Source organism: Chelon labrosus, assembly GCF_963514085.1.
Source record: "Chelon labrosus genome assembly, chromosome: 3".
NCBI lineage: Eukaryota > Metazoa > Chordata > Actinopteri > Mugiliformes > Mugilidae > Chelon > Chelon labrosus.
Genome location: NC_140339.1, coordinates 231,514 through 241,929, shown reverse-complemented (window position 1 = coordinate 241,929; position 10,416 = coordinate 231,514). Strand labels below are relative to the sequence as shown.

The window sequence follows — 10,416 nt, the reverse complement described above, 5'->3', positions numbered from 1 at the left end:
ATTAGAATACATTCACCAGTGTACCTAATGATGTGGACAAGGAGGGTTTGTTGTGATTACATTCTGTTACGGTTTAAACACATGATACAGATGTTAATATACGAAGCATCAGTTTAAAGTTAAATAAATTCAGAATAAAATCTAAACGTCACACCGTCAAGTTCATCGTTTGATCAGTTATTTAAACACATCGCGTCTCATGTGATCCTCAGTGACCCGCCCTCCTCTATAAGAGCGCTGCTTTTTTTTTTTTTTCTCCTCTCTGGATTCTCACATATCGGACAGTCCGTGAACGCAGCACCGTCACCGTCAGTCTTGACTTCTCAGCGGAGAGACCTTCAGGGACCCACGGAGCCGAGTTTAAACTCGAGACCAGGTCCGAGCAGTGGGAGGTTGTTCTGAGTCAGTCCGAGAGGATTTACCGTGAGGAAGGAGCGGGGAGAGGAAGAGGAGGAAGAGGAGGAAGAGGAGTCGGGACCAGGAGGTAAGCAAAGTCTGCACCCTCCAAACTTTCCCCTTGCTTGCTTCCGTCGGTCGGTGTCCTCGGTGTGTCCTCGGTGTTTACCGCCGCTCTGCGCCTCTTTTCATGGGCCGTCCAGCAGCTTCCACCGCTTCAAAGCTCTTTTCATTGGGACAAAAGAACCGCGGCCTCACCTGCTCGACACCGGCCGTTTCTATGGTGACGACGGGGGGAGGCCAGCCAGCTGTCAATCAGTGTGATCGGTTCATGATGAGTTCAGTCTGATCGACCAATTAATCAATCAACTCGGTATCCGTTCAATAAACCAAGACTCGAACTGGAAGCTGATTGGTCGATTAATCGATGCAGCTGGAATCAATTTCAATCAATGTCGTCACAGAGTCAGCTGATTTTACATTTTTTTATTAATCTGTTGATTATTTTATAATTCGCCCATTAATCGTCTAATTAATCACTAAATAATAAACTTTAATTCAAACATACCTGAGCATTATATCTATGAACATTTACCACGTGACTATAAAAGTTTATTCTTTAGTTCAGATGTTTTATTTCTCATCCTCTGATGTAATTATTGATCAAAACATCTGCCTGGTTTAGTTTTAGAGCTCGATATGAGCAGAAAGCACAGCTGACATGCTAGCTGTTAGCTTCATCATTAGCATCGCCATTAGCATTGTGTTCTACAGTCTCTCTGTTGGGAACTGATTCTGCTCCAACAAAGATCTATCGGGCCAATCAGATCGTGTGGGCGGGGCTTAATGTGGTGATGGACAGAAGAGTAACAGCAGTTGTACAAGTCACCTGATTAGTTTAGATGTCTGTGATTGGTTGGAGGACTGTCCAGGTGATACAGATGATTCTATTTTATCCAGATGGAGAGAGTGACAATAACTCAGGCTGGATATGACAGGATAGTGATGCTATGCTAGCCACTAGCATCTCCGTTAGCATCTCCACTAGCATCTCCTCTGGAGTCTTTGTAGAGTTCTTGTCTGAAGCACAGCGGCGTCTCCCAGGCTCTGCTCACTAACCAACCATCAGACTAAACTCTAGGATAGTTCAGATCCTCTTAGTGGAGAGAGGTTTCAGTTTTAAGAAACGTCGAACTTCTAAACAGTAGCTCTTCCTAGCTTCCTAGCCTCTCAGCTAACAGTAGCTCTTCCTAGCTTCCTAGCCTCCAAGCTAACAGTAGCTCTTCCTAGCCTCCAAGCTAACAGTAGCTCTTCCTAGCCTCCAAGCTAACAGTAGCTTTTCCTAGCCTCCTAGCTAACAGTAGCTCTTCCTAGCTTCCTAGCCTCTCAGCTAACAGTAGCTCTTCCGAGCTTCCTAGCCTGTCAGCTAACAGTAGCTCTTCCTAGCCTCCAAACTAACAATAGCTCTTCCTAGCCTCCAAGCTAACAGTAGCTCTTCTTAGCTTCCTAGCCTCCAAGCTAACAGTAGCTCTTCCTAGCCTCCAAACTAACAATAGCTCTTCCTAGCCTCCAAGCTAACAGTAGCTTTTCCTAGCCTCCTAGCTAACAGTAGCTCTTCCTAGCTTCCTAGCCTCTCAGCTAACAGTAGCTCTTCCGAGCTTCCTAGCCTGTCAGCTAACAGTAGCTCTTCCTAGCCTCCAAACTTACAATAGCTCTTCCTAGCCTCCAAGCTAACAGTAGCTCTTCTTAGCTTCCTAGCCTCCAAGCTAACAGTAGCTCTTCCTAGCCTCCAAACTAACAATAGCTCTTCCTAGCCTCCAAGCTAACAGTAGCTTTTCCTAGCCCCCAAGCTAACAGTAGCTCTTCCTAGCTTCCTAGCCTGTCAGCTAACAGTAGCTCTTCCTAGCTTAATAGCCTGTCAGCTAACAGTAGCTCTTCCTAGCTTCCTAGCCTGTCAGCTAACAGTAGCTCTTCCTAGCCTCCAAGCTAACAGTAGCTCTTCCTAGCTTCCTGGAGTTCAGAAATCGTTCGTAGTTCCAGTCACATGATGGACATGAAGCAGCAGAGATGATTTATTCATTTAACTATCGTCACTAGAGCTGGAAGTTCTAGTTCTGAAGCTCAGTGTGGCGTCTTTGTCTAACTCCCAGAGAGGTGGAGGTGAGGGTAAGGACAGCTAGTTAACTAGGAGGACACCCACCTGTCAAAGAGGCCACGCCCCTTCATTCTGCAGAACTTTAAACCTTGATCTGATTTAATTAGGTGAGTTCTAGAAACGTTGTTCCTCATGAACCAGAACATGTTGATTTAACCTGGAGGTCTGTGATGGTGAGGCCTCTAGAGGACGTTGGAGGAACTGCAGGTTAGCGTTAGCTTCATGTTTCAGACCTGGAGGTTTATTCTTGGATCAGTTTGATTATGTTAATGTGTCTAAACATCTAAATAATCTACCGGCCGCGGCCACGGTAGCTCTGAGGTTATTATTCATTAGCATTCCTCAGCTAGTTTGACACAGATGTTGGAGACAGATGTTGGAGGACTGTGGCTGTAGACTGACTTCCTGTGTCTGAGCTGTGATGGCGGTAACGTCAGGGTGTGTCTGCTCCACATGTTCTATAAATACTCTGGTTTTCTTCTTTACCGACGTGGAACAAACTGAACCTCTGTTTTAACCCTTGAACCTCCAGCCTTCCTCCTTTCCTCTTCGCATTTATTCAGAAACTGTTTCAGTCTGATGACAGACGAGCAGAAACTTCCTAAGTGTGGAGACGGCTTCAGATTCATATTTTGTCAGGACTGATGGATTATTATCCATTATTATTCGTCTGTCAGTTAGTGGTTGAGGGTTCTCTCAGAATCAAAAGTTCATCTTTTCTCAACTTGAGGATCTTTAAAAGTTTAAAATCAAGGTTCAGAATGTGAGTGCGTGTTTAAACCTGAGCTCAGTGTTTCACTTTAAAATCTCCCCACAGATCTCAGCTGCAGCAGAGACTCCAGATTAAAACTCTGTTTAACTGAATGCCAGCGAACGTCTCATTTCTGCAGCTCCAGCTGTTTATCAGAGAAAGTCTCCTCAGCCTGCAGACTGGAGGAAGATAGAACCTGTTAGCCTAGCCGTTAGCCTAGCCGTTAGCCTAGCTGCTACATTAGCCAGGGGCCACTGAGTGTCCACTAGGGAAGTGTCTCTATTTTTGTCATTTTTTTTGTTATTTAGAACATGATGGTAATAATAATAATAATAATAATCAACTGTATCATCAGTGGTTCAGTTTGAAGTTGTATTTCACTAAAAGTTGAAATTAAAACACTGAAACTTCAGGAGGTAACCAGTCCTTGTCCTTAATTTCGTTGTACCACAATGGCAAAAAAAGACATTCTATTCTATTCTATTCTGATGGTGACTTGGTACAGCCAGGTATCCCAGAATGCACTGCTGCTTATCCAATGTCAGAGTTTAACTGGTGGAGTCTTACTTGTTGTAGATAAATGTCCTGTGTTAGCTTAGCTGGTAGCTAGGTATCTTATCTTGTCTTTTAGAGAATATTAAAATGAGGAGTGTAACGTTCACCCTGAAGAGACCTGTACTAAAAGCCTGAGGAACTTTTCAGATTCATGTCTAGAGTCTAGCATTAGTTTGGACTGTTGTAGTTTTAAAGGAAGCGGTCACTGAGGAGCTTTAATGCAGTTAAGCTCCATGAATAACGTCACATGTCTCTGTTGAAGGACAGTCGGGTTTAAACTGCTGTGTCCATCTTTGAGTCAGGCTGAAGATTTAGAGCAGATGTTCAGAGACGCTCAGTGAAATCTGCAGCACGAGGTTCAGAGGAAATCGTATTTACTGCTTCACCTCCGAGTTCAGACAGAAAGCTGCAGCAGAGACGACCAGCGGCATCACGTCTGGTCCTAAAAACGTCTTCTTAGCGTCTGTTCAAAGGTTCAACCTGAAGGTTTCTAGTTTTAAATGACATTTGAGAACCAGTACATCCTGATCTAACTAATAGTAATGAATAACTATATGTTAATCAAAATAAGAACTGCTCTCTAAAGTTAAAGGAGTTCTGTGTATTTACTACATAGATTTGAAAGAAGACGCTGCTCCTCAGAGATGTGGAGCTGAACTCAGATTCCTTCCAGCTGTGATGAAGATGATCACATGTTGTTGTTCTTTAGTGACTGAACAGCTGAGACGTTAATTATTCTGCAACATTTACATGATGTTGGTTGATAAACATGGTCTGAACTAAAATCAAATTATTTTCAGTGGTTGTGTGATTAAAGATCCAGCAGAGGGCGCTGTCGCTGCTAGAAGCCATAAGGACATGATGATCAGTTCTAGACTGAACTGCTCATTACATCTAAACTGACAACCTAAAGGTTCAGTGGTGCGTTCACTGACCAGGTTTGATCTTTTGTGTTTAAATCTCAAAGTATTGATTGCTCCCTCCAGTCTTTAAGCTAAGCTAAGCTAAGCTAAGCTTTTCCTCCATCAGACTTTGAGTTGTTGGTGTAAAGCAGGAACAGAGACTGAACAGAAACTCCTCCTCTACTTCTTTCTTCTCCTTCAGTTTTTCCTGCAGTTTTTCTATTTTCACTCGACTGACGTCGTCGGTCACTCGTCTGTTTCAGAGTTTCCGCGCGGCTGCTCGCCTGTAATTTCCTCCTGAAATAACTCGAAGCTGAAGTTTTGGTCAAACCACCGAGAAAATAAAGACATGACAGAAAGAAAGAGATGGAGAGAAGGCAGAACTAGCCCTTTTTATTTGTTAGAATTCTGCTGTACAGGAAAATACAGCAACCCCAACTTAGATTTAAAAAGACACAAGAAGCATTTACAAATGCACGTTCCCTCACACCTGATTTTAAGATTATTTACATTGTGTGTGTTTAATTGAGGGTTACATCTTTTATCCTGTTTCTTGAAAGACAGAGTGAATGTGAAAAAAGCCAAAGTGCAGCTTGTAATTGCAGTTTTAATGGCTTTTATTGGGAGTTGTTTTTTAAATCTGACACTACAAAAAACCAACAAATCCATCTAAGTCATATCATTATATCCACATATCCAAGGCTCTAATAATCCCCCCCATGAAAAATCCACTTAGCATTTATTGAAAAGATGTTTTTTTAACAAAATGATGATGATGCCATCACAAACACTGGTCAGAAATTAATCAAGCTTTTATTTATTAGGACCGAAGTGGATTAAAAGATGTAGAGAAATATATTAACCTGCTGTTTTCATGGCGTTTTTGAAGAGGACACGTTTGTCCCTTAATGGTGACGATGAAACAAATTAGGTTACACAGTGTAAAAATGGAGTATTATGGGATGTGAGTTTAAAATATAAAAATTTGCGAATAAAACACAGACCTTTGCTAAATGTGATCGCGAAAAGCATAACCACCACTAAGTTGACACCTTTGTCCCGTTTCATTGATGTACTTTACTGCTGCAGACCCCCCCCCCCCCACAGGACAAACACACCCCTGCACCGCCCCCTACAGGACGAACACACTCCTGCACCGCCCCCTACAGGACGAAACACACTCCTGCACCGCCCCCTACAGGACCAACACACTCCTGCACCGCCCCCTCCAGGACCAACACACTCCTGCACCGACCCCTACAGGACCAACACACTCCTGCACCGCCCCCTCCAGGACAAACACACTCCTGCCCCCCCCCCCCAGGACAAACACCTGGAGTCAAACCTGATCTGTAATAGAAATAATTGTTAAATGTTAACCAGAGTCTCTGTTGCATAACAGAAATAAATGTTTACCTCAGCTGTATAACTTGAATTTCCGACATAAAACTATAAATGTAATCGTCCGACCCTACCCACATTCAGATCTGCTAACTGACGCACATTCCTCCCTCTCCACACCCTTTTATAGTTTTATTTAGAGCGGTTACTGTTTGATGTAGCTGGCACGGCGTCCTGCAGGATGTTTGGTGTTATGTCAAGATGGATGAGGCCTTGCATGGAGAAAAATAAAAAGCTGCACCACATCAGAGTGTCAGAAAGGACAGAAGCTAAGCTAACAGCCCCCACTTTTCAATCTTTGTGCCCAACAGTTCTAATCCTTGTGCTAAGCTAGGCTAATGGTTGAAAACTGTGGGAAACCACTGAGCAAGCCTAGCTCAATGTGTGTGCTAAGCTAGGCTAATGGTTTCGCCCTAGTTTCTGGTCTTTGTGGTAAGCTAGGCGAACAGTTTCCCCTTGTTTCTTTTGCTGTGCCAGGCTAACGGTTTCCCCCTTGTTTCGTTATGCTATGCTAGGCTAACAGCGTCCCCTCATTTCTGCAATCAAATCTAGGCTAGCTGTTTACACCCTGCTTTCAGTCTGTGCTAAGCTAGTTAACAGTTTGTCATAGATTATATGCTGTGTGTAAGCTAGGGGGACAGTTAGCCTAGCTTAGCACGAAGCTAGACTTGTGCTGCATCTGCATCAGACTGAGTTTAGAGTAGACCCCTTCTCCGTGACCCCTGGATCATTCTCAGGAGTCATGTGATGAAAACCTGCTGAGGCTCCGCCCCCTTTTATTAAGACCCTGAAAGGACTCGTCGTAGTGGAAACGACTCCTTTTGTCTCCAGAAACAGTCTCAGCTCTGTTTACAGTGGGACGGGTTAGCGCTGTCTGGTCTGAGCATGCTCAGAATGTCATGTTTGCAGGGGGAGGGGAGAGGGGGGAGGGGGGGTGGACGTGTGAGTAATGTAAAAGTTGGTTCATGGAACCTGTTTCCATTAATGCAACATGAAAAGTTAGAGAGAGGTTACGTCACAGCGAGCGTCCGCCGTCCTCATCGGGTTTACCCTGAACCAACAGATGGTCCCAGGACGAGGAGGTGGGGCGAGAGAGTTGCACTCAGACTGGAGCCCTCTCTCTCTCTCTCTCTCTCTCTCTCTCTCTCTCGTTCTCGTTCTCGTTCTCGTTCTCTGATGGAGGTGAAGACCTGACAGAAGAGTAAGATTTAATGTCATCGACCTGCAGCAGGAACTAAGATGGACGATCCTCCTTCAGCAAGACACTCGTTCTCTGACTTTCTTGAATCACTGCAGAACATTTAGTCCAGCCTTGATCATCGTTACTAGTTTCATTTTAGTCTTTCTACTTCACACTTCAGTCCCTGTGGTTTGGTTGAGGCTGTGAACACGTTGGACGTTTTATTTTCCAGTGAGTCTTGAGTTACAGTGAGAAACTCTCGTCTCTGGTTACCTGTGGACTACCTGTGGTCGTGACGGCAGCAGCAGCATCGAGGCCAAGGTTCAGAGGTTTATCAGTTCTGTGGAAATGTGATGTGGACGGGAGGGCGGGATCCAGGACAGAGGTGAAGCAGGTGAGACAAAAGCAGAGAGGGAGGAGAGGATTAAACAAACTGAACTCAGCAGCAGGATTAAAACCAGCTGATGAGGACACGGAGTCCTGTCGGCTCTGGAGCCAGACGGCCTTGATGAAGCCAAACCTCCCGTCACAGCAGAAGAAGAAGTAGTCCAGAACCTGAGACGCTCTGTGGAGACAGGGTCATGTACGTCCTGTGCACCCTAGCCGTCCTGACGCTGCATAGCCTCTTCAAGAACCGCCGCTACAAGGAGGACGGCCCAGAGGTTGAGAGAGAGGACGCCGGACGGAGGGACGCTGGATGGGTGGATGGAGGCTTCTCTGAGGGTGGAGGGATGTCCAGGACTGGAGGAGGTGGAGGAGGTCTGGTGAAAGCTGTGGATGGAAGAGGTGAAGGGAAGAGTAGGCGAGGGGTCGGACGTTGTTACCCCCCTAACAGGAAGAGAGTCCAGGTGAGGAGACGGAGGACACTTCAGAGACGGACGTTAAATTTAGATGTTAGATTAAAAACGAAACAAACTACATTTATACATTACATTTATATAACAAACTACATTTATACATTACATTTATATAATCCATTACATTTATCCAGTAAATGATATTATATAACAAACTACATTTATATAATAACGGGGACATCTCTGTCTCTACATTTAATCCTTCCCGTCTCTTTCCCTGCAGCTGATTTTATTTAACCTTCCTGTGTTTGGTCAGAGTTTGAGTTTGAGGTTTGAGCTAAACGTGTCTTCATCTACTGAGAACAACAACACACTGATGTAAATGCAAGGATTCATGAACAAACAACCTCCATGTTGTTAATGTATTAGAAACATTTAACTCAGGTCAACAACAATAAGAATCATTAACTTGAACTGAACAGCTGAACCAATAAATAAATAATAATTAGGTATAAATATTAAATGAGAGAACTCTACAGTTCTTGGTCAGCAGTGAGTTCAACTCCAGGCTGTTCATGGTTCATCAGTAGAAAGTTAATTAACGACTAATACTGAGCATATTTACACTTAATGAGTTATTTTAATTATTTCTGTTTCTCTGGTCGGACTCGACTGAGAATGAAAAGACCGTCTGGAGCCAAATAATAAACTTTATCAGAAGTGAAAGTAGATTTAAAACCACACTAAACTTTAACCATTAACCTTTTACAGTGTTTTTATGAGAGGAAGCTGCTGCTCTTTGATTCAGACGTCAAATAAAACTCAACTCTTCTGTTATTGGTCAAATCCAACGTCGTTGTCTTCGGTCTGTCGGCTTCATCTGGAAGTTCTGCTCCGAATCCACCTTCACTGTTTCCCTTGGTCTAGTTCTTTTTGTAGTTCTTGGTGTAGTTCTTGGTCTAGTTCTTGGTCTAGTTCATTTGTAGTTCTTGGTCTAGTTATTTTTGTAGTTCTTGGTCTAGTTCTTTTTGTAGTTGTTGGTCCAGTTGTTGGTCCAGTTCTTTTTGTAGTTCTTGGTCCAGTTCTTGGTCTAGTTATTTTTGTAGTTCTTGGTCTAGTTCTTTTTGTAGTTGTTGGTGTAGTTCTTGGTCTAGTTCTTGGTCTAGTTCTTTTTGTAGTTCTTGGTCTAGTTCTTGGTCTAGTTATTTTTGTAGTTCTTGGTCTAGTTCTTTTTGTAGTTGTTGGTCCAGTTCTTTTTGTAGTTGTTGGTCCAGTTGTTGGTCCAGTTGTTGGTCTAGTTATTTTTGTAGTTCTTGGTCTAGTTCTTTTTGTAGTTGTTGGTCCAGTTGTTGGTCCAGTTCTTTTTGTAGTTCTTGGTCCAGTTCTTGGTCTAGTTATTTTTGTAGTTCTTGGTCTAGTTCTTTTTGTAGTTGTTGGTGTAGTTCTTGGTCTAGTTCTTGGTCTAGTTCTTTTTGTAGTTCTTGGTCTAGTTATTTTTGTAGTTCTTGGTCTAGTTCTTTTTGTAGTTGTTGGTCCAGTTGTTGGTCCAGTTGTTGGTCCAGTTCTTTTTGTAGTTGTTGGTCCAGTTGTTGGTCCAGTTGTTGGTCTAGTTATTTTTGTAGTTCTTGGTCTAGTTCTTGGTCTAGTTATTTTTGTAGTTCTTGGTCTAGTTCTTTTTGTAGTTGTTGGTCCAGTTGTTGGTCCAGTTCTTTTTGTAGTTCTTGGTCTAGTTCTTGGTCTAGTTATTTTTGTAGTTCTTGGTCTAGTTCTTGGTCCAGTTCTTGGTCCAGTTCTTTTTGTAGTTCTTGGTCCAGTTCTTGGTCCAGTTCTTTTTGTAGTTCTTGGTCCAGTTCTTGGTCTAGTTCTTGGTCTAGTTCTTTTTGTAGTTCTTGGTCTAGTTCTTGGTCTAGTTCTTGGTCTAGTTCTTGGTCTAGTTCTTTTTGTAGTTGTTGGTCCAGTTGTTGGTCCAGTTGTTGGTCCAGTTCTTTTTGTAGTTCTTGGTCCAGTTCTTGGTCTAGTTCTTGGTTGATGTCTTTAGAAACAGTACAGAAGCTGTGATGAAGGTTTTCGGGGGGGGGGGGGGGGGGGTGCTACCACACTGGGAGCTGCTGCTGGTCTACTGACGGGGGTGCTGTCCTGTGGGCGGCTCTGACCCGGGGGGCTGGAGGGCTCTGCACCTTGGTGGGGGGCCTCCTGTCTGCCTGGGTCGGGGCCGTCTCTATGGCGACGCTCCCTGTAGTCGTGGGCTGGAGGCCCTCTCAGTGTGGTCGGCCCCCAAA

At 43.8% G+C, this 10,416-nt stretch overlaps 1 protein-coding gene across 3 annotated transcripts in view; it reads left to right on the top strand.

Annotated features, from left to right (window-relative positions):
• The first annotated feature begins 328 nt into the window (after positions 1-328).
• kifc3 (kinesin family member C3) overlaps positions 329-10,416 on the top strand; it is a 34,709-nt gene continuing 24,621 nt past the window's right edge. For all 3 annotated transcript variants that reach the window (XM_084541768.1, XM_084541769.1, XM_084541770.1), the window contains exon 1: positions 329-484. The gene's annotated coding sequence lies outside the window, so the exon portion shown is untranslated. The remainder of the gene's footprint in view (positions 485-10,416) is intronic.